A 23,286-nucleotide genomic window follows, 5' to 3' on the forward strand; every position below is an offset into this window, starting at 1 on the left:
ATGCTTGCCTTTCATTCCAATTAATCTTCCCATGATTGTCATGCTGGTGAGTAGGAAATGGGGGCTCTAGCCCCTAAACCAGCAGTGTAGCTCACCAGCAGTGAACTAAATAAAATCCCCATTACAAGCCTATCCCATTAAATGCTGGATTGGCTATGTAAGGTTAGGTTTGAGAAAGAAGGCAATGAATTATGGCTGGCTTAGAAGTGGTTAATGAGCTTTGTGTATTCAGCATATCAGGTTGCATGTAATATCTAAGAGTCATTAGTGTAGACTTTAGTGGAAATGTATGTCTGGTACGTTACATTCCGTACACAGTCTTGGTCACTAAAATTCCATAGTCTTTTCTCTTCTTTGATACATGTGAAAAATTGCCCGATCTGCTTTTTCTTGCAATTATCTGCATTGATTTCCTTTGTAACGCTGTTTAAATAGAAAAATAGAAGACAAAATTGGAAGGGGTTCTCCCTGAGGAGCAGTGTTTTGTTTTTCTGTGATAATGGAGGCTAAAAGCACATCTCATTGAGGAGGATACATCGGAACGGAAATGTTTTTATACAGCGGTATCTGATCCGGCAGAAAATACTTGCCTCTTCTCGACTCTTATTAAAAACTTTGGACGTTGTGTTAAATAATATTAATGGCTGCAGTTGTTAGTACTTAACAGTCCCTTTCCCGAACAAGTGAATGTATTGATTGATTTGGGCTCAGCGCAGCGGTTCAGATTAGACGGCTGATTCTATCGGAACCTTAACTGCTCTTGTTAAGTGCACGGCCTATCTTTAAATGAATCAAGATGATGATGTAGATTAGCGGGAACAGGCGACCATCCATCTCCTCCTGATCAGTTAATAACTCGAATCCATCATCGTGTATATCAGCTGGATGGAGCTTATAGGATGAATTCATGTCTTCAAGAGCCGCGAAGAACCAACCGCTTGAGTTCAGATTAGATGGGGTCGTAACTATAACACCCGCGCTCTCACAGGTGCGTTATTATTGCTGTCTGTACAGAATGCTCCTTTATATTGGGCTTCAGTAATATTCTTACATTAGTGTGGTATTATTAAACCAAAAACATTTTTAAAAAAAATCTCATATTAAGAGTAGGATGTGTAATCTTGCATACATGGCTAGTTTACCTGGTTCTGTTACACGGCACCCATCAATATCTTTAGGCCATTACTGTACATTGGTGGTTAATTCTCAGCATTTATTTTAGGGGCGGTATGGGGGTCTCATATGCTTACTGCCCCCAAATAATAGACACATAGGGACTGCAAATGCAGGCTCTGCACAAACTGTATTGACATGTGTATGAGCCTTAAAGTATGTTTTAACAATTTTTTTTTTTTTTTTATACCTACTGTTAAGGAAAGGTAATGCTACTTCCCGCTGCATTAATGGCAATAATGAGGCAGTTACTTTTTTGTAAGCAGAGGTGTAAAGGTGCCCATGCACATTAGATACCTGCCATCCCAATGCTCATTTGGTACACCGCCATTCCCCCAACTCCCACATTTGCTTGCACACTTGGGTCGGCCAAGCTTTAATTCCCCCATACACCTTAAATAAGTAATTGGACCCAGATGATTTTGGGGTGTTCGGCTGACCATCTAATGTGCATGGGGCCTCCCGAATGTCCCCAGATTTTATTGGGGTGGTTGGAATTCAGTGGCTCCATCCTTTTGGATCCAGCTGCTGATCCTGTCTCGTAAAGCACTCATGATCGCTCGGAGGAGTGGTGCGTTTCTGTGTATGGAGGAGTCGGGAGAGGAAGCGACCAGCCGAATGATGGTACAGCCAAGAGTCATCTGTCGTGTATGGACAACCTATATGGTTGGCTCATCCCAAAGACTTTTCTCTGTGTATGTGGTCCTCCTGTGTATCCGCCTAACCTGTATGTACGTAAGCCTCTGTTCTCATGCATGTTCAGATGCCTTCTTCTTCCTTGCTTTCAAGTAGAAATATTAATTAGGTGAATTTGTGATCCATTTATACCGGATTTCTGTCATAAAAAACGCTCAAATTTGGCAATATTTGTAGAAAAACGTTGCAATTTTTTGCTCTTTTCTTAAAAATGTAAGGGACTTATAAAGTCAAGCAATACACAGCAGATTTACTAAAGTGTACACGAGAAAAGTGTTGTACATTGTAGCAGAAATATATGCCAGTTTCAGAGCGCCCGAAGATAAGCCACATTAAGAGGCACGCATCTCTAAATTTTCCACAAATTAAATCTTGCAGGTTTATGGTAAACTTTCCCCAATATCTGCTCTCACTTTCAGGTATCTCCACCACTCATCTGACCTGGCCATAATTTATTCTCAATAAAGCCACAAAACAAACATTGCTCCGAAATGAAAGGGAACCTGTCCGCTGATTCATGGTGCCCAAAGCCTGGGCAGCATTAACCAGTGCCTGGCTGCACGGTTGGCAAATTTATTTCTCTATATTGTTTGAAGATTTGATCGAGGACCATAGGCAGAGATGAGATAAGTCTGGTGCCGCCTCAGACAACTTTTCCCGGTGCTGCTCCAGGTGACAGACCTCTCTCTGTAATGTATACGCATGGGAGAAACCGGTTAACCAACTAGAGCTTGTTTGGTTTCGCCGTATAGTTCCTCCCGATCGAGTCTTCAAACTATTAGGAGAAATTTACCTTACTGAGATCATGCTGCCCGTGGCTTGGAGAGCATGACTTCGCTAGCAGGTTCCTTTTAAGCGAAAAGACCATTTTCATCAGGTTTCCACCAGTTTTGAAAGAAAGAGTAGCTCAGCATTTAGCCCCATTCTTCTGATTTAGCAGAACAGTCTTCAGTAGAAGTCGATGTGGTTTGTTAGTTGCTGTCTGGACACACTGTCATGATGTCTATTTTGATCAGAAGTAAGCCATTATATTGATGTGAACAGAGGCCAATGCGGGAATGTTATGTAGAGCAAACATTTATGCCTTAAATAGTAAAATCTACAAAAGTTTCTGAAATAATATTGAATCTTGGCATATTGCTAGTCGGCTCCATGTGTACCTTCCGTCTTTATTTCGCGGATATTTGGGCGGTACTATCCTACAGGTGAAAAGTTATTCTAGAGTGAAACTCAAGACTAAGCAAAAGCTCAGCTCATTTTCATTAATGTAACTAGTAAAGATTAATGTATATTTCTCTTGCTAATTCTTTCCAATTACTTAGCTGATATTAATTCCCCAGCTTTGTTAATTATTCCACAGCGTGGTGGGTAATTTTTAGCTATATTTCCACAGCAGGGGATTTGAACCGTATAACCTTGGCCTCCAGAAAGAAGTCTCAGCAGACCGGGCCCTCTGACTTAAGTCCATTCATTTTCAGATCAAGCCTAATTGCAGCAGACTGGCTGCCACAGGTACATTGCGATCCTGCGCACACAGCATGCACGTCCTTCTCCGAGCAAATAAGAAAAGATTAATTGTTCGTTTTCTTTCCATCCCTGGAGAAATGCCGCTGCTTAATCAAGAAATATATATATTTCTCGGTTGCTTTTCTTTTAGCAAATAGCAACCCAACGCAGATGGGCTTTACTCGGTGAGAAATATTTCGACTTTTCTATAACTGCAGAGAAATAAATGTATAGCGGCAGTGGGATTAATTGGTAGCATTCACATTCTTCATGGTAAGTAATTTAGCAAGTGGGGCTTTTTCTTTCGAGTAATACTCTTAGATTGTATCCCCATTTGTATAGTCTGTATCTAGAGAAATCCAATCAAGCAGACAATAGCGAGGAATAAAAAATAAAAAACCACACACGCGCATGGTTTTTGCAAATTGCCCTTAATTGCTTAAGCACAACATGGTTTCCAATTATAGGACTTGCTGCAAGCAAGCGCCATCAATTCTGTCCTCCCAACCTAATAAATAAGCTATCAAACTGGAACCAATTCATTGGAAGTAATTAGTTCCATACTTCGCTTTACAACTAAGAGACGTCCGCCCTCGTAATGTATGTAAGTCATGTGAAGGAAAACTGGAGTCGTCTCCATGACGGACAGACATGCTGCCGCTGATCTCTTTTATAGACATGTGTATTGTGCATTGGGTACGGATGCAGCAGAGCTAAACTAGTGTTTGTAAATGGTCCCTGTCCTACCACGTGTTCTCATTTGATAAATAATGTTCCAAATAGACAATCTGCAATTTATTTTATTTTTTTAAATGTTTGTCTCGCCTACAAAAAAATCACCCCATAGTGCCTGCAACTTGGTATCCTTCCTTCTGTCTGACTTGCTGTCCACGGCCTGTCATCGATTATCTATATCTAGCTGAAGAAAAGCTGAAATGTAAGACGTGTGACTGTCAAACTGCATACAGGTATGGACATGGGCAAGCTATTGGGCAGTGGCAGGTGCAATGCATGCTGGGAAGTTGGAAACGGTAGATCCCGCACATATCATGCTGGCGTAATGCTGATGAAACTGGAAACACTCACTCAAAAAGAGTACAGGATATGAGAAGCTGGACATTTCCATGGCCATATTAGACATCTTATTAGATATCTGACATATTGTAGGGGATGAGTACAGCAAGACTATGCTTCACTGCAGGTGTGAAAGGACAGATATGCTTTAACTGTTTACTACACATAACTTTGTGATGTCAAGATACTTTCTCCTTCGTCTCATTGGGGGACACAGAGACTGTGGGTGTGTGCTTCTGCCGTCTGGAGGCTGACACTAAGTATACAAAAAAAGAGTTAGCTCCTCCTCCGCCGCATACACCCTCGCCCCCAGACCGGGCGTAACTCAGTTTTTTGCTTAGTGTCTGATGGAGGCACACGCAGTCTGGAGCTCCAGACTAGGTTTTTTTTTTTTTTTTTTTTTCCTCTATGAAGATAAGACAGGGGCGACAGATCCTATAGAGAGGATCCGATCTCCCCAAATCATCAACGGGCGACCACGTGTGAGCAACCCTCCACGTGTTTCTCTCCCGCACCGAGGGACACATCTGGGACTTTTCCCCAGACAACTATTTTTCTTTTTTATTTTGAAAGCGGTGGCAACGCATCCTGATAAGAGGATTGCGGTTTCCCCATCGTTCCCAACGGGCGAGCACGTGTGAGCGATCCTCCACGTTGTTCTCTCCTGCAACGTGGAAATGCCCCTACCACCCCTAGGTAGTGAGTCCAGGGGTGGAGTTGGAGGCGCAGGTAAGCCAGGGATTGAAGCGGAGAGCGGAGAGCGGTACAGTAGCCTCCCCCTCCCTGCCCAGGGATGGGGTTGAGAAGCACCTCCGTAGAGCCCCCTCGGCGGCCCGGCTCACCTTTGGTTGATCAGGCGGGGACCAGGTAGTCCGTCTCTCACCCGGCGCTGCCCCCGGTAACGCCGCACGCGGAGCGCGGCCGGAGCCCCGCGGGCGGCCGCGGGCCCCCGCTGTATGGGGAGATCCGTGAGCGCGCGCCCGCCCGCCAACTTCCGGGGATGGCCGGAAGCCCCGCCCACTACTTCCGGGGGCGGAGAGCGGCGGGCGCGCACAGTGACCGGAGAGCTCCCGCCCCCTCCCTCCAACGCCGCACGTGGAGTGCGGCCAGAGCCCGGCGGGCGGCCACGGTCCCCGCTGTATGGGGAGGTCCGGAGTCCACGCGCCCGCCCGCCGACTTCCGGGGATAGCCGGAAGCCCCGCCCACTAACTTCCGGGGGCGGAGAGCGGCGGGCGCGCACAGTTACCGGGGACCTCCTGCCCCCCTCCTTGCATTTCCTCGCCGAAGTGGGGCCGGAAGCCGCCCCCTATCTCCCAGAGTGCGAGTGCCCCGGCGGGTAACGCCGCACGGAAGAGACGCAAAGTTGGGCCATTACCGGTGGGTAAGTGCATCCCCGTTGCGAGTGCCGCACTAGTAGTCAAGGAAGGGGTTATCCTCCTCCTCCTACCCTACCTTGCAATATGTCTGGCAAAGGGAAAGCTCACTCTTTCCTATACGCTGTTTGCGTTTCCTGTGGGGTCAGGCTGCCTAAAGCACAGCCGGGTAAATTTTGTGAAGCCTGCGAGTCGGAGCGAGCCCAGGAGCCCCCCATTGTTGCAGAGCCCAGAGGTCAGGACCCTCCAGAATGGGCGGTATCTTTATCAAACTCTATGATATCCCTTACAAAGGCAATTGAGTCTCTCCAAGGCCCAGGTAGGGACAAGGATGGTGGTCTGCCAGCGGAAGACAGCTCGTCCACGTCTCAGGACCCTCCGACCGTTAGAGGCCGCTCCAGCACCAGACAAGCTCATAGCAAGAGAGCTCGTTCCCCGTCGGCCGGACCCTCTGGGGCTTCGGTGGCGGGTATTAGGGTATCTCGTTCCCCGTCGCCGAGCTCAGGAAGCGAGCAGGATGAGGGCGAGGAGGAGGAGGCCTGGAATCCAGAAAGCCTGGGATACCAAGACTCGGTGGACAGCCTCATTGAGGCAGTCAACCAGACTTTAGAGATCGAGGACGATGTGTCCACGGCCTCAGGTCACAAGGTCTCCTTCAAAAAGACCAGGCAACCGCATAGAAGGTTTGCCACGCATCCGGAGTTCGAGGAGCTAGTTCAGAAACATAGGGAACACCCGGATAAGCGTTTTGCAATGCAAAAAGCGCTGCAAGCTAAGTATCCGTTTCCTCCTGAACTCCATAAGGGATGGGTGGAGTCGCCAGTAGTGGACCCACCGGTATCACGTTTAGCGTCAAGATCGCTATTGTCGATACCCAGCGGTTCTTCTATCAAGGACCCAACTGATCGCCTTATAGAGGGGCTTGCCCGCTCGGTGTATGAGGCAGCGGGGTCGGCCCTTGCCCCCTCCTTTGCGGCTACTTGGGTGGCTAAGGCCATGGTTTCGTGGGCGGACGCTCTGCAGAATGCCCTCCAAAACAGAGACCTGCCTGCGGAGGTCTTGGAGGTGACAAATCAGATCTTAGGGGCAAGTGATTTTCTCATCAGCGCCTCTCTGGACGCGGCCGAGTGTTCTGCGGTGGCAGCAGCAAATGCGATCGCCATTAGGCGAGCATTATGGCTGAGATTGTGGAAAGCGGATTCTATATCCAAAAAGTCCTTGACCTCATTGCCTTTTCAGGGCAATCGGTTGTTCGGTGAGAAGCTTGATAAGCTTATCTCAGAAGCCACAGGGGGGAGGAGTAGTTACCTCCCGCAGCAGAGGACTTGGCCAGCATTCAGGCAGACACAGAGGCGTTTTCGGCCTTTTCGTAACCCCTGGAGGGGGTCTTCGGCCAGAGCATCCACCTCCGCAAATGATGGTCAGATTAGGGAAAGGCAAATCTCTTACAGAGCCAATCCGCTGGGTAGAGGCCGAGGCCGTTTGCCCAGAACAAGGGGGGCCAGATCCCAAAAGCCTCCAGCAAAATGACTCGAGGCGCTTCGTACCTTCGGACGACAGAGTGGGCGGACGCCTACTAAGGTTCAGCCACGTTTGGGTCGCAGTGGCACGCGACGCTTGGGTGGCAGAATTGATATCGTCCGGGTACAAGATAGAGTTTCTCGGACTCCCGCCACGGTGATTCTTCCGTTCCCGACTTTCCGGAACAGAGTCGCAGGCGGAGAGTTTGTTACAGGCCATAATGACGCTACAGCGCAACGGGGTCATTGTCCCAGTACCGAAAAGCGAAGAGACACAAGGTTTTTACTCCAACCTGTTTTCGGTCCCCAAAAAGGACGGGACAGTAAGGCCAGTATTAGATCTAAAAATCCTAAACAAATTCATCAGAGTCAGGCGGTTCCGGATGGAATCCCTCCGTTCGGTCATTGCAGCCATGGATCCAGGGGAGTTCCTGGCCTCGATCGATGTGCAGGATGCATATCTGCACATTCCGATTTTTCCTCCACACCAGAGGTTCCTGCGTTTTGCGATCGGAGGGCGACATTTTCAATTTGTTGCTCTGCCCTTCGGTCTGGCCACTGCTCCCAGAGTCTTTACGAAGATAATGGCGGTGGTTATGGCCATCCTGCATGCTCGGGGCATAACGGTACTACCTTACCTGGACGACCTTTTGGTAAAGGGGCCGTCCTTTCAGGCGTGCCAGGAGAATGTCAGTATCACGCTGGATACCCTGGCGCGTCTAGGCTGGTTGATCAATCGGAACAAATCGTCCTTGGTTCCAGCCCAGAGAATTGTATTCCTAGGCATGGTTTTCAACACCTCCCGGGGGCTGGTGATCCTCCCTCAGGACAAAGCGCGAAAGATCAAACAGGGGGTACGGAACCTTCTACAGCCAGGCTCCAGATCCATCCGGTACGGCATGAGTGTGTTGGGCAGAATGGTGGCGGCGATGGAGGCAATCCCGTTTTCCCAGTTCCATCTCCGTCCGCTTCAGCATGCGCTCTTGTCAGCATGGGACAGAAGGCTGCTATCCCTCAGTCATCGGTGCAATTTGTCTCCGCTGGTCCGACAATCACTCCGATGGTGGACTCGCGACTCGTCTCTTGTCCAGGGGAAACCCTTTCCCCCGGAACAGTGGTTGGTGGTGACGACCGATGCAAGCCTGCAAGGTTGGGGAGCAGTTTTCCAGAGTCACACAGCCCAGGGGCAGTGGTCCATTCAGGAGATAATTCTCCCGATCAACATTCTGGAGATACGGGCAATACGATTGGCCCTGCAACATTTTCAGTGTTTCCTGAGACACCGGCCGGTGCGCATTCAGTCGGACAATGCTACAGCAGTAGCATATGTCAACCATCAGGGGGGCACGCGCAGCCAAACAGCCATGCGCGAGGTTGGACTGGTACTGCGTTGGGCCGAAAAGAACCACGTGGTAATTTCAGCGGTGCACATTCCGGGAGTCGAAAACTGGGCGGCAGATTTTCTCAGCCGACAGGGGGTCGCGGCAGGGGAATGGTCCCTGCACCCCGAGATTTTTCAACAGATCTGCCAACGGTGGGGGACACCAGACGTGGACCTTATGGCAGCCAGAGAGGACGCCAAAGTGCAAAGGTTCGTCGCTCGATCCCTCGACCCGCAGGCGATCGCAGCAGACGCTCTGGTGCTTCCATGGAGCCAGTTTCGTCTCCCATACTTGTTCCCCCCGCTACCTCTGCTTCCAAGGGTCATCAGAAAGTTAAGGAGAGAGAAGGTTCCAGCAATTCTGCTAGCGCCAGACTGGCCTCGGAGGGCCTGGTATGCAGATCTGGTTCAGCTAGTGGTGGACATACCCTGGCGTCTACCAGATCGACCGGACTTGCTGTCCCAGGGGCCGATCTACCATCCGAACTTAGGGGCCCTGTGTTTGACGGCGTGGCCATTGAATCTTGGCTGTTAACACAGGCAGGATTCAGGCGCGATGTGGTGGCCACGATGGTGAGTGCCCGAAAACCTTCCTCGGCGAAGGTATATCATCGGACTTGGGAAGTTTTTTTCCGTTGGTGTAGGGATCGCGGAGTGGCTCCTCTGGTTTTTTCAACCCCCAACGTACTGGCTTTTTTGCAGGCAGGGCTGGACGCAGGGCTGGCTCCGAGTTCGCTCAGGACGCAAATCTCGGCCCTGTCGGTCCTTTTTCAACGAAAGGTCGCTTCGGTCTGGCAGGTTAAGACGTTTATGCAGGGGGTCGCACATTTAGTACCCCCCTATAAGGCGCCGACGGAATCATGGGACCTGAACTTGGTGCTCAGAGCCCTTCAGGAGCCCCCCTTCGAACCCTTACAAGAAGTCTCCTTACCTTACCTGTCCAGAAAAGTAGTTTTTCTGGTAGCTATTACGTCTATTAGGCGGGTTTCGGAATTGGCGGCTTTATCTTGTAAACCGCCGTTCTTGACTTTTTATAAGGATAAGGTAGTTTTAAGGCCAGCTCCCCCTTCTTGCCGAAGGTTGTCTCTGCATTCCATATCAACGAAGACATTGTCTTACCTTCGTTTTGCCCGGCACCGGTGCACAGGGTAGAAAAGGCTTTGCACACACTGGATCTGGTAAGAGCTCTTAGGAGGTATGTGACAAGGACAGCATCTTTCCGCCGGACAGACTCTCTATTCGTGATCCCAGAAGGGAGACGGAAGGGGCTTGCTGCGTCCAAAGCGACTTTGGCCAGATGGGTTCGCCTGACGATTCAAGAATCTTATGAAATCAGTGGCACGCCGGTTCCGGCAGGGATCAAGGCACACTCGGCTCGAGCAGTGGGTGCCTCATGGGCACTGCGACACCAAGCTTCAGCGGAACAGGTGTGCAAAGCAGCTACCTGGTCCAGTTTGCATACGTTTGTCAAACATTATAACGTACATACCCAGGCATCCTCGGATGCAAGCCTGGGAAGAAAGATTCTTCAGGCAGCAGTTGCGCACCTCTAATCAGGGGCGCAAAGTAGCATGGATTGGGTGAGCTAAGATCCCGCCCAGGGACTGCTTTAGAACGTCCCACAGTCTCTGTGTCCCCCAATGAGACGAAGGAGAAACATGGATTTTTGTGAGTACTCACCGTAAAATCCTTTTCTCCGAGACGCTCATTGGGGGACACAGCACCCACCCTACTAGCCAGTTGGCTTTTGCTTATTTTAAGTTATACAAATCCTTATGTAAGGATCAGGGTGGTCCCTTTTCCAGACGTATAATTTCTTGCCTGAGTTTAAGGCGCGTTCTCCTACTGCTTATGCACTAAACTGAGTTACGCCCGGTCTGGGGGCGAGGGTGTATGCGGCGGAGGAGGAGCTAACTCTTTTTTTGTATACTTAGTGTCAGCCTCCAGACGGCAGAAGCACACACCCACAGTCTCTGTGTCCCCCAATGAGCGTCTCGGAGAAAAGGATTTTACGGTGAGTACTCACAAAAATCCATGTTTTGTCCATACAATGTATTTGGACGCAACTCTTAATCATTAAATTAAGGTTTTCTTTAAAGGGAACCTGTGACCTTATTCACCTGAACTCTAGTCTGACGGCACGATTGCGGTCAGGTGTGTGTGTCTGAAACAGCCCAGCGTTTTACAGAACATACACTTTTATGATCTGGCTTCTCCCCGTGCTGCTCCTTGGGATTGGCAGGTCTCTCGCTGTTGATGAGACCTATCAATCACTTGCAGTGGTCCTTGGAGAACCCGGCAAGGGCCGGAGTTGAACTAGTCTCATCTCTTGCCATGGTCCTTGGCCGGCGTTTCAGAAAGAAATATACCTTGCTGCAGTTGTGCAGACCGGCTCTAATTCATGCCACCCAAGGTTTGTGCAGCGTGAATCAGGTAACAGGTTCCCTTTAAGTCCCATTGTCATAGTCTGCCTCTACATACATTTGTGAAAGCTTGTAATAAAATGCCACCATTGTAAAAAGGCAGTTCATGACATTTCTTCCTCCAAAATATTCAGCCATTAATTGGGAGGAAAGTACTGAAAAGTAAAGCTACAGTATGTAGGATCCATGGCAGACCACCAAGAAGTGTCAGCGTGTAAAGCTACAGAGCGGGGTTGCCAAGTGTTTAGGTTCACTGTTCATAAACGTCGCCAATGCCCTATTAGATCAAGAACTGCAGACCTCAAAACTTCTACTGGCGTTAAAGGGGATGTCTGGTACTTTATATTGATGACTTATACAGTTGTGGCCAAAAGTATTGACACCCCTGCAATTTTGTCAGATAATACTCAGTTTCTTCCTGAAAATGATTGCAAACACAAATTCTTTGTTATTATTATCTTCATTTAATTTGTCTTAAACTAAAAAACACAAAAAGAATTGTCCTAAAGCCAAATTAGATGTAATTCCACACCAAACATAAAAAGAGGGTGGACAAAAGTATTGGCACTGTTCGAAAAATCATGTGATGCTTCTCTAATTTGTGTAATTAACAGCACCTGTAACTTACCTGTGGCACCTAACAGGTGTTGGCAATAACTAAATCACACTTACAGCCAGTTGACATGGATTAAAGTTGACTCAACCTCTGTCCTGTGTCCTTGTGTGTACCACATTGAGCATGGAGAAAAGAAAGACCAAAGAACTGTCTGAGGACTTGAGAAACCAAATTGTGAGGAAGCATGAGCAATCTCAAGACTACAAGTCCATCTCCAAAGACCTGAATGTTCCTGTGTCTACCGTGCGCATTGTCATCAAGAAGTTTAAAGCCCATGGCACTGTGGCTAACCTCCCTAGATGTGGACGGAAAAGAAAAATTGACTAGAGATTTCAACGCAAGATTGTGCGGATGTTGGATAAAGAACCTCGACTAACATCCAAACAAGTTCAAGCCACCCTGCAGTCCGAGGGTACGACAGTGTCAACCCGTACTATCCGTCGGCGTCTGAATGAAAAGGGACTTTATAGTAAGAGACCCAGGAAGACCCCACTTCTTACCCCGAGACATAAAAAAGCCAGGCTGGAGTTTGCCAAAACTTACCTGAAAAAGCCTAAAACGTTTTGGAAGAATGTTCTCTGGTCAGATGAGAGAAAAGTAGAGCTTTTTGGGCAAAGGCATCAACATACAGTTTACAGGAGAAAAAATAGGCATGAAAAGAACACGGTCCCTGCAGTCAAACATGGCGGAGGTTCCCTGATGTTTTGGGGTTGCTTTGCTGCCTCTGGCACTGGACTGCTTGACCGAGTGCATGGCATTATGAAGTCTGAAGACTACCAACAAATTTTGCAGCGTAATGTAGGGCCCAATGTGAGAAAGCTGGGTCTCCCTCAGAGGTCATGGGTCTTCCAGCAGGACAATGACCCAAAACACACTTCAAAAAGCACTAGAAAATGGTTTGAGAGAAAGCACTGGAGACTTCTAAGGTGGCCAGCAATGAGTCCAGACCTGAATCCCATAGAACAGGGGTCCCCAACCGCCGGTCCGCGGCCCAGCACCGGGCCGTTGCAGTGCCCTTGCCGGTCCGCGGACACAAGGGGAGCCAGGGGGCGGTGCAGCAGCTGATACTCGCCCTGCATCCTGCGGCGGCTTCATCCAGCGCTGAGCGGTCACGTGCTACCGCTCATTTAAGGTCATGAATATGGACGCCACTCATCTCCCATAGGCGTGGCGTCCATATTCATGGACCTTAATGAGCGGTAGCACGTGACTGCTCCACACAGGAGCTGAAGCGCCGCGAGATGCAGGGATGTGCAGCGACGGGAAGGAAGTTCAGCGACGTGAGGGTAAGTATGATGGGGAGGATGGGGGAGCCGAGCGGAGCCATAAATATAAGGGAGAGAGAGTGGGAGCGGAGCCATATACACAGGGGAGGGAGAATGGGAGCGGAGCCATATATACAAGGGAGGGAGAGTGGGAGCGGAGCCATATATACAAGGGAGGGAGAGTGGGAGCGGAGCCATATACACAGGGGAGGGAGAATGGGAGCGGAGCCATATATACAAGGGAGGGAGAGTGGGAGCAGAGCCATATATACAAGGGAGGGAGAGTGGGAGCGGAGCCATATATACAGGGGAGGGAGAATGGGAGCGGAGCCATATATACAAGGGAGGGAGAGTGGGAGCGGAGCCATATATACAAGGGAGGGAGAGTGGAGCCATGTATACAGGATGGGAGAGTGGAAGCAGAGCCAGGTATACAAGGGAGGGAGAGTGGAGCCATGTATACAAGGGTGGGAGCAGAGTCATGCATGCAAGGGTGTGAGCGAAGCCATGTATACAAGGGTGGGAGCAGAGCCATGCTGTCTCCCATCACCCCTAGATGGGACCATCTTGTTGGAGGAAAACAAGCCCAGTGCTCCCACTGATACATGGAAACAAGCCCAGTGCTCCCACTTCAAAACCTATGGTGAGTTGAGTCTCATTCACATTATAAATGTTATATTATGATAAGTATGTACTGACTACTAAACCTGTCCATAGCCCCGCCCCTGACACGCCTCCATTCTCGCCCTGCCGGGCCATGGAAGAATGGTCTTGCTTGAAGCCGATCCCTGGTGCAAAAAAGGTTGGGGACCCCTGCCATAGAACACCTGTGGAGAGATCTAAAAATGGCAGTTTGGAGAAGGCACCCTTCTAATATCAGGGACCTGGAGCAGTTTGCCAAAGAAGAATGGTCTAAAATTCCAGCAGAGCATTGTAAGAAACTTATTGATGGTTACCGGAAGCGGTTGGTCGCAGTTATTTTGGCTAAAGGTTGTGCAACCAAGTATTAGGCTGAGGGTGCCAATACGTTTGTCTGGCCCATTTTTGGAGTTTTGTGTGAAATGATCAATGTTTTGCTTTTTACTTCATTCTCTTTTGTGTTTTTTCATTTAAGACAAATTAAATGAAGATAATAATACCAAAGAATTTGTGTTTGCAATCATTTTCAGGAAGAAACTGAGTATTATCTGACAGAATTGCAGGGGTGTCAATACTTTTGGCCAAAACTGTACTTGTTAAGTCATCAGTATCAGCTCGGGGGTGTGACAGCTGGCACTCCCGCCGATCAGCTGCTCTCGGTGCCATTGGCGTCAGGATGTGCGCAGTTATGGAGCTGAGTTGCACATCTCCGTCAGCTGTATAGCAGCCGGGTACTGAATAGGGGTGGCTCGTCAGCACCTTGCTGCGGTCATTATACAGTTAATGGAACTGTGTAGTTTCGTTCTGCAGTTGATCATTTTTGGCCAGCACCAAGAACAGCTGATCTGCTGGGGTGCCGTGTGTCTCACCCACAGTAATCTCATATGGATGGCCTATCCTAATGATTGACAATCAATGTAAAGTAACAGATAATCCCTTTAATATCAGCATGAAAACTGTGAGTTGGCCGCATCATGGCTTGGGTATCTATGGCCGAGCAGCTGCTATCACAGGAGAGGCTGCCGATGAAGTGATGTAGTATTATATATGGTGTCCACTCAGGTGGACAAGAGAGTGGGTGTTTCTTTTAGTGATCCCCGCTTCTTCAAGGTTCATACACCCCAATAGGAAAGCAAGTATTGAGGAAGCCCCCTAAGTGGATGACTCTTCAACCCTCTGTCTGATTGTCTGACTGGAAGGTGGAGTAAAGTAGAAAAGAAATAGTATGGGAAAATACAGGGATAAATTGGGGATGAATGTGGAGCTGCTCAGGAGGAAACTACTTTATAATAAATGTTCCAAACATACAATTGAGTGTAATTTTTTCCCTCCCATTTTTGTGTGAAGGGGTTTTTCCATAATTTCACGGCACAAAGTTGTTTTATTTTGTCCTCCCAGACCCTAAAGAATAAATGTCAAACAGAAAAATTGAAGAATCCTTTTGATGAAGCTTTACCAAGTTAATTTTGAGAAATGGTGTCATATTTGTCCGCCAAAATAAATGCCTTGGGTGCGTAAAACAGGGAAAGTTGTGACCCCTGAAGAGGAAATCGATTGCAGTTCATATTTTCAATGTCTTCCAGTCTAGCACAACATCCACAGAACTTGTCATCATATGATGTTCATACATGTTGCAAATCTACATGTGACATCAGTTGGTGACCCTTCCTCCGTTCCTATTTCTTTTACAATGTATTCAAAGATGCAAGAAAAATTAGGCAGCACACAATTTCAGGGCCAGTTTTAGACAAAGTGGGGCCCTGGGCAAATGTTTAAAATGGGGCCCCAAATGCTCACATATTACACATCACACAGAAGCATTTTGATTGTATTTGATCGCTTTCTCCTCCGTCATTAATTTCTACTATATCCTATATCGGCATCTGTAATGCTGATACATTTGAACGAATGATGCGGGAGGAGAGGGGCTCGTAGTTGGGCCTGGCACTGGGCCCCCCTGAGTCAGGGGCCCATGGCTGGGGGCCCTTGGGGAAGTGGGGGCCCTTGGCAAATTTCTAGTTTTCCTGCCCCTAACGCCGATCCTGCAAAATTTCTAGTTGAAGTAATACAGTTTACTTAGTAAATACTAAGTTAATAAAGAAAAAAACCTGGCAAAAAGATATGCAACACGTCAAAATCTATCTACAGCTCCGTAAGACAACAAAAAATACATACAGCATATACAATTAGTATAAACATGCATTTTTCTCGGCCTCTGTGATTTCTTATTTAGGTGTGCGCTATTTTTATGCATTGGTCTTTCTCTTGCTTTTGTCCTTGCTATTTGTACAATGCATTATGCAGCACCCTATCAGCTAGTATTACCCCATTGGTGGTGCACCTTATATATTTACTGTAGTATATATGGTTGGCGTTTCCTGGCGCAAGGCAAATATTTTGACATCTCTTTTAACCTGTGAACCGTTAGCGCTCATGGCGTTCTTTCCACCAGTCCAGTATTGAACCACTTATCCCCCAAGCACATGTATTGTAATATGAAGAAAATACTGTAATGATACTTTTGTGCTTTGCAAAGGGCAAAAAAACTAGGTCAAAGCATTTTATTACCTTTTTTTATTACTTTTTTTTTCCAGTGTAACAATTGTATTACAATTTTTCTAATCCTAACCCTAGTTGATGTTACAAAAACTTTACAAATATTAACCCCTGAACCCCCAAGGGTGGTTTGCACGTTAATGACCGGGCCAATTTTTACAATTCTGACCACTGTCTCTTTATGAGGTAATAACTCTGGAACGCTTCCATGGATCCCGGTGATTCTGACATTATTTTCCCTTGACATATTGTACTTCATGTTATTGGTAAAATTTCATTCAAATAACTTGCGTTTATTTGTGAAAAAAAAACGGAAATTTGGCGAAAATTTTGAAAATTTCGCAATTTTCCAACTTTGAATTTTTATCCCCTTAAATCACAGAGATATATATGGCACACAAAAAACTTAATAAATAACATTTTACATATGTTTATTTTGCATCAGCACAATTTTGGAGCCAAAACTTTTTTTTTGTTAGGAAGTTATAAGGGTTAAAAGTTGACCAGCGATTTCTTATTTTTGCAACACCATTTTATTTTTACGGACCACATCACATTTGAAGTCACTTTGAGGGGTCTATATGATAGAAAATACCCAAAAGTGACACCATTCTAAAAACTGCACCCCTCAAGGTACTCAAAACCACATTTAAGAAGTTTATTAACCCTTCAGGTGCTTCACAGGAATTTTTTGAATGTTTTTTAAAAAAAAAATGAACATTTAACTTTTTTTCACCAAAAAATTATTTCAGGTCCAATTTTTTTTATTTTACCAAGGGTAACGGGAGAAAATGTACTGCAAAAGTTATTGTGCAATTTCTCCTGAGTACGTTGATACCTGATATGTGGGGGGAACCACTGTTTCGGCTCATGGCAGAGCTCAGAAGGGAAGGAGCGCCGTTTGACTTTTTCAATGCAAAATTGGCTGGAATTCAGATCGGACGCCATGTCACGTGTGGAGAGCCCCTGATGTGGGGGGTTTCCACTGTTTAGGTACAAGTAACCCTATTTTGGAAACTAGACCCCCCCAAGGAACTTATCTAGATGTGTGGTGAGAACTTTGAACCCCCAAGGGCTTCACAGAAGTTTATAACGTACAGCAGTACAATTAAAAAATCATATTTTTTCCACAAAAATCTTTTCACCCTCAATTTTTATTTTTCCAAGGGTAACGGGATCCCAAAAGTTATTGTGCAATTTGTCCTGAGTACACTGATACCCCATATGTGGGGGTAAACCACTGTTTGGGCGCATGGCAGAGCTCGGAAGGGAAGCAGCGCCATTTGACTTTTTTGGCTGGAATTGGGATTGGATGCCATGCCGCGTTTAGAAAGCCCCTGATGTGCCTAAACAGTGGAAACCCCCCACAAATGACACCATTTTGGAAACTAGACCCCCCCCAAGGAACTTATCTAGGTGTGTGGTGAGCACTTTGAACCCCCAAGGGCTTCACAGAAGTTTATAATGCCCGGGCGTGAAAATAAAAAAAAATCATATTTTTTCCACAAACATGATCTTTTAGTCCCCAATTTTTTTATTTTCCCAAGGGTAACAGGAGAAATTGGACCCCAAAAGTTGTTGTCCAATTTGTCCTGAGTACGCTGATACCCCATATGTGGGAGAAAGCTACTGTATGGGGACACATCGGGGCTCGGAATGGAAGTAGTGAGATTTTGGAATGCAGACTTTGATGGAATGGTCTGCAGGTGATATGTCGCGTTTGGGGAGCCTCTGATGTGCCTAAACTGTTCAAACTCCCCACAAGTGATCCCATTTTGGAAACTAGACCTCCCATGGAGCTTATCTAGATGTGTGGTGAGCACTTTGAACCCCCAAGTGCTTAACAGAAGTTTATAACACCCGGGCGTGAAAATAAAAAAAATCATATTTTTTTCCACAAAAATGATATTTTTGCCCCCAATTTTTTATTTTCCTAAGGGTAACAGGAGAAATTGGACCCCAAAAGTTGTTTTGCAATTTGTCCTGAGTAGGCTGATACACCATATGTGGGGGTAAAACACTGTTTGGGCGCATGGCAGAGCTTGGAAGGGAAGGAGCACCATTTTTTCAACGCAGAATTGGCTGGAATTGAGATCAGACGCCATGTTGCGTTTGGAAAGCATCTGATGTGCCCAAACAGTGGAAACCCCCCAGTTCTAACTCCAACCCTAACCCTAACCTCAGCCCTAACCCTAGCCCTAACCCTAATGGGAAAATGGAAGTAAATAAATTTTTTTAATTTTATTATTTTTCCCTAAGACTACTTTCACACTTGCGTTTTTTTGTGCTGCGTTTTTGTGCATACATGCGCATGCGTTTTTTTCCTATACTTAACATGGATGCGCATTGTCATGCGTTTATATGCGCATGCGCATTTTTGTAGTGTGCGCCCGGGCGCACAAAATGCATCCTGTTGCATTTTTTGTGCGTCCGACCTGTCTCAAAAAAACGCATGCGCGCGCAATGCGCATGAAATTCACCCAAAACCCATTAAAGTCTATGGGAGCGCTGACGTGCGCATGGTAATGCGCACGTCAGCGCAAAAAAGTGCATGCTTTTTTTGCAAAAAACATGCGCAAAAAAACAAGAAAGCGCATTAAAAACCGCATGATGCGTTTTTATGCGCGTTTGCACTGCGCACGTAGCGCAGCGCAAAAAACGCAAGTGTTAAAGTAGCCTTAGGGGATGATAACGGGGGGTTTGATTTACTATTTATGGCGGTTTTTATGTTTGGCAGCTGTCACACGCTAAAAGACGCTTTTTATTGTAAAAATAGGTTTTGCATCACCACATTTTGAGAGCTATAATTTTTCCGTATTTTGACCCACTGAGTCATGTGAGGTCTTACTTTTTTGCGGGACGAGTTAATGTTTTTATTGGTACCATTTTCGGGCACGTGACTTTTTTGATCCTTTTATTCCGATTTTTTTGGACACAGAATGAACAAAAAACAGCATTTCAATAATTTCTTTTGGGGGGTGCGTTCACACCGTTCTGCATGCGGTAAAATTGATAAGGCGGTTTTATTGTTCGGGTCAGTACGATTACAGCGATACCTCATTTATGTCATTTTTATGTTTTGGCGCTTTTATGCAATGAAAACCATTTTATATAAAAAATTATTATTTTTGCTTCGCTTTATTCTGCGAGCTATAACTTTTTTATTTTTTCGCTGATGATGCTGTATGGCAGCTCGTTTTTTGCGGGACAAGATGACGTTTTCAGTGGTACCATGGTTATTTATATCCGTCTTTTTGATCGCGTGTTATTGGTCTTTTTGTTTGGCAGTATGATAATAAAACATTATTTTTTGCTTTGTTTTTAATTTTTATTTTTTAAGGAGTTCGCTAAGGGGGTTAACTAATGGGACAGTTTTATAGGGCGGGTCGTTATGGACACGGCGATACCAAATATGTGTACTTTTATTGTTTCGTTTTGTTTTTTATTTCCAAAAAATGAATTCATTAGAGAATTATTTTTTTTTTTTTTAATTTATTAGCGATATTTTTTTTTTTATAAATTATTTTTACACGTTTTTTTAACTTTATTACATTGTCCCAGGGGGGACATCGCTGTCATGTGACAGATCCGCTGATCTGTCAAATCACAGATCGCTGTGACAGATCAGTGATCTGTCACAGGCAGTGCAGAAGGCTTCCTCGTGCCTGAGGTTTACAGGCATGAGGAAGCCGGCTCCCTGCAGGCCCCCGAAGGTCCCCGCCACCATTTTGGATCCGGGGACCTGCAGGGAAGGAGGCTCCCGGAGCAGCGCTGCACATCGCGCTGCTGCGGGGGTCTTAGGGAAGCACGGAAGGAGCCCCCTCGCTGCCGATGCTTCTCTAAACCCTGGTACACTGCGATCGTGTTTGATCGCAGTGTGCCAGGGGTTAACGTGTCGGGGGCGGTCCGTGACTGTGATTATCACAGCTGACACCCGGCCGCGATCAGCGGCGCTCACCACGTGAGTGCCGCTGATCGCAGTGACGTACTATCCCTTCCCTGGGAATTAAATCCCAGGGCACATGGACGGGATAGTACGTCATATGGCAGAAAGGGGTTAAAGCAGGTCTTCGTAATGCATTAGATGGGTTGTCTACTACTAGGACAAATTCTTCTCATCATTTCCTGGAATGCATGGCCTCCTTATCCCCATCCTGGTATGCATGGTTCCTCATTCCTTTCCTGGTTTGCATGGTTCCTAATCCCTATCCTGGTATTCTTCATGACCTCCTCCTCCTGGGTGCATGACTCCTCATCCAATCCTGGTATGCATGGTCCCCTCATCCCAATCCTGGTATGCATGGTCCCCTCATCCCTATCCTGGTGTGCATGGTCCCCTCATCCCTATCCTGGTGTGCAGGGCCCCCTCATCCCTATCCTGGTGTGTAGGGCATCCTCATCCCTATCCTGGTGTGTAGGGCATCCTCATCCCTATCCTGGTGTGTAGGGCATCCTCATCCCTATCCTGGTGTGTAGGGCCTCCTCATCCCTATCCTGGTGTGCAGGGCCCCCCTCATCCCTATCCTGGTGTGCAGGGCCCCCTCATCCCTATCCTGTTGTGCAGGGCCCCCTCATCCCTATCCTGGTGTGCATGGCCCTCTCATCCCTATCCTGGTGTGGTGCAGGGCCCCCTTATCCCTATCCTGGTGTGGTGCAGGGCCCCCTTATCCCTATCCTGGTGTGCAGGGCCCCCTCATCCCCATCCTGGTTTGCAGGGCCCCCTCATCCTCATCCTGGAAAAGCATGGCCTCATCATCTCTATCCAGGAAAGGCATGGCATCCTCATCCCTATCCTAGAAAGGCATGGCCTCCTCATCCCTATCCTGGAAAGGCATGGCCTCCTCATCCCTATTCTGGAAAGGCATGGCCTCCTCATCCCTATCCTGGTGTGCATGGCCCTCTCATCCCTATCCTGGTGTGGTGCAGGGCCCCCTTATCCCTATCCTGGTGTGGTGCAGGGCCCCCTTATCCCTATCCTGGTGTGGTGCAGGGCCCCCTTATCCCTATCCTGGTGTGGTGCAGGGCCCCCTTATCCCTATCCTGGTGTGCAGGGCCCCCTCATCCCCATCCTGGTTTGCAGGGCCCCCTCATCCTCATCCTGGAAAAGCATGGCCTCATCATCTCTATCCAGGAAAGGCATGGCATCCTCATCCCTATCCTGGGAAGGCATGGCCTCCTCATCCCTATCCTGGAAAGGCATGGCCTCCTCATCCCTATCCTGGAAAGGCATGGCCTCCTCATCCCTATCCTGGAAAGGCATGGCCTCCTCATCCCTATCCTGGAAAGGCATGGCCTCCTCATCCCTATCCTGGAAAGGCATGGCCTCCTCATCCCTATCCTGGAAAGGCATGGCCTCCTCATCCCTATCCTGGTATGCATGGCCTCCTCATCCCTATCCTGGTAGGCATGGCCTCCTCATCCCTATCCTGGTAGGCATGGCCTCCTCATCCCTATCCTGGTAGGCATGGCCTCCTCATCCCTATCCTGGTAGGCATGGCCTCCTCATCCCTATCCTGGTAGGCATGGCCTCCTCATCTCTATCCTGGTATGTATGGCCTCCTCATCTCTATCCTGGTATGTATGGCCTCCTCATCCTTGTCCTGGTATGTATGGCCTCCTCATCCTTGTCCTGGTATGCATGGTTCCTCATCCCTGTCCTGGTATGGATGGTACCCTCATCCCTATCCTTGTATGCATGACCCCCTCATCCCCATCCTGGTATGCATGGTTGCTCATTCCTAGCCTTGTATGCATACCCCCATAAAAAAAGCATAAAAACGTAAACCATCCTACTTAACCTCCCTTGCACCCCTAAAACTCCCTTGCAGCTCTTAAACTCCCTTGCAGCTTCCTGTTCCGATGCCAACAGCTGCTTTATGCTTGTAAGCAGTGCATGGCGGGGACATCATGCGCTTCTTATAAGCAGAGCACAGCTTGGACTATGTGCGTGGAGGGCAGTGCGTATTCATTGCTATTATTTAGTAGTGAGCACAGTGTCAGCCGCAGCTGCTGGGTGATTGTGTCCCCGCTACTTAAGGGAATATCCACCTCTCTCCATGCCTATCGGAGTGGAGAGAGGTGAATATTTCATTTCTCTTAAGTAGTGGGCACACGTGATCGCCCGGCCACTGCTGGAAGTCTGTTGCTGAAACTGTGCTTGCTATTACAGAGGAATGAATATTCACTGCCAGCGCAGTGAATATTCATTTCTCTTTAGCAGCAAACACATGAGTTAGCCGCAGTCGCTGGTTCCTGTCTCCTGTGAGCCGCTGCTCCCCCTCCATCTTCTGGGACAATTACTCGAGTATAAACCGAGGGGGGCGTTTTCAGCACAAAAAAATGTGCTGAAAAACTCTGCTTATACTCGAGTATATACGGTATGTGATTTGTCCAAGGTTGGGGAGAGTGAAGCCACTTCTTACTGGCCACAGGAATCACGTGACATAATGTCATGTGATCCCTGGGAGAGCCAATGCTGACACTGCAGCTATGGCGTCAGCACTGGAGGCAAGTATACAGTTAGGTCCATATATATTTGGACAGAGACCACATTTTTCTAATTTTGTTTCTAGACATTACCACAATGAATTTTAAACAAAACAATTCAGATGCAGTTGAAGTTCAGACTTTCAGCTTTCATTTGAGGATATCCACATTAAAATTGGATGAAGGGTTTAGGAGTTTCAGCTCCTTAACATGTGCCACCCTGTTTTTAAAGGGACCAAAAGTAATTGGACAGATTAAATAATTGTAAATAAAATGTACTTGGTTGAACACCCTTTGTTGGCAATGACTGCCTGAAGTCTTGAACTCATGGACATCACCAGACGCTGTTTCCTCCTTTTTGATGCTCTGCCAGGCCTTCACTGCGGTGGTTTTCAGTTGCTGTTTGTTTGTGGGCCTTTCTGTCTGAAGTTTAGTCTTTAACAAGTGAAATGTTTGAACTTCAACTGCATCTAAATTGTTTTGTTTAAAATTCATTGTGGTAATGTCTAGAACCAAAATTAGAAAACTGTTGTCTCTGTCCAAATATATATGGACCTAACTGTAGGTGTTATTATTTT

General features: G+C 47.3%; 1 protein-coding gene across 1 annotated transcript in view; it reads left to right on the forward strand.

The window, feature by feature from the left end:
- The window catches only part of SNX24 (sorting nexin 24), a 219,554-nt gene that overhangs the window by 145,011 nt on the left and 51,257 nt on the right, over positions 1–23,286 (forward strand). The gene's annotated exons all lie outside the window — the stretch shown is intronic.

Source organism: Dendrobates tinctorius, unplaced genomic scaffold (assembly GCF_039654945.1).
Source record: "Dendrobates tinctorius isolate UK_male_01 unplaced genomic scaffold, ASM3965494v1 ptg000003l, whole genome shotgun sequence".
Lineage (NCBI taxonomy): Eukaryota > Metazoa > Chordata > Amphibia > Anura > Dendrobatidae > Dendrobates > Dendrobates tinctorius.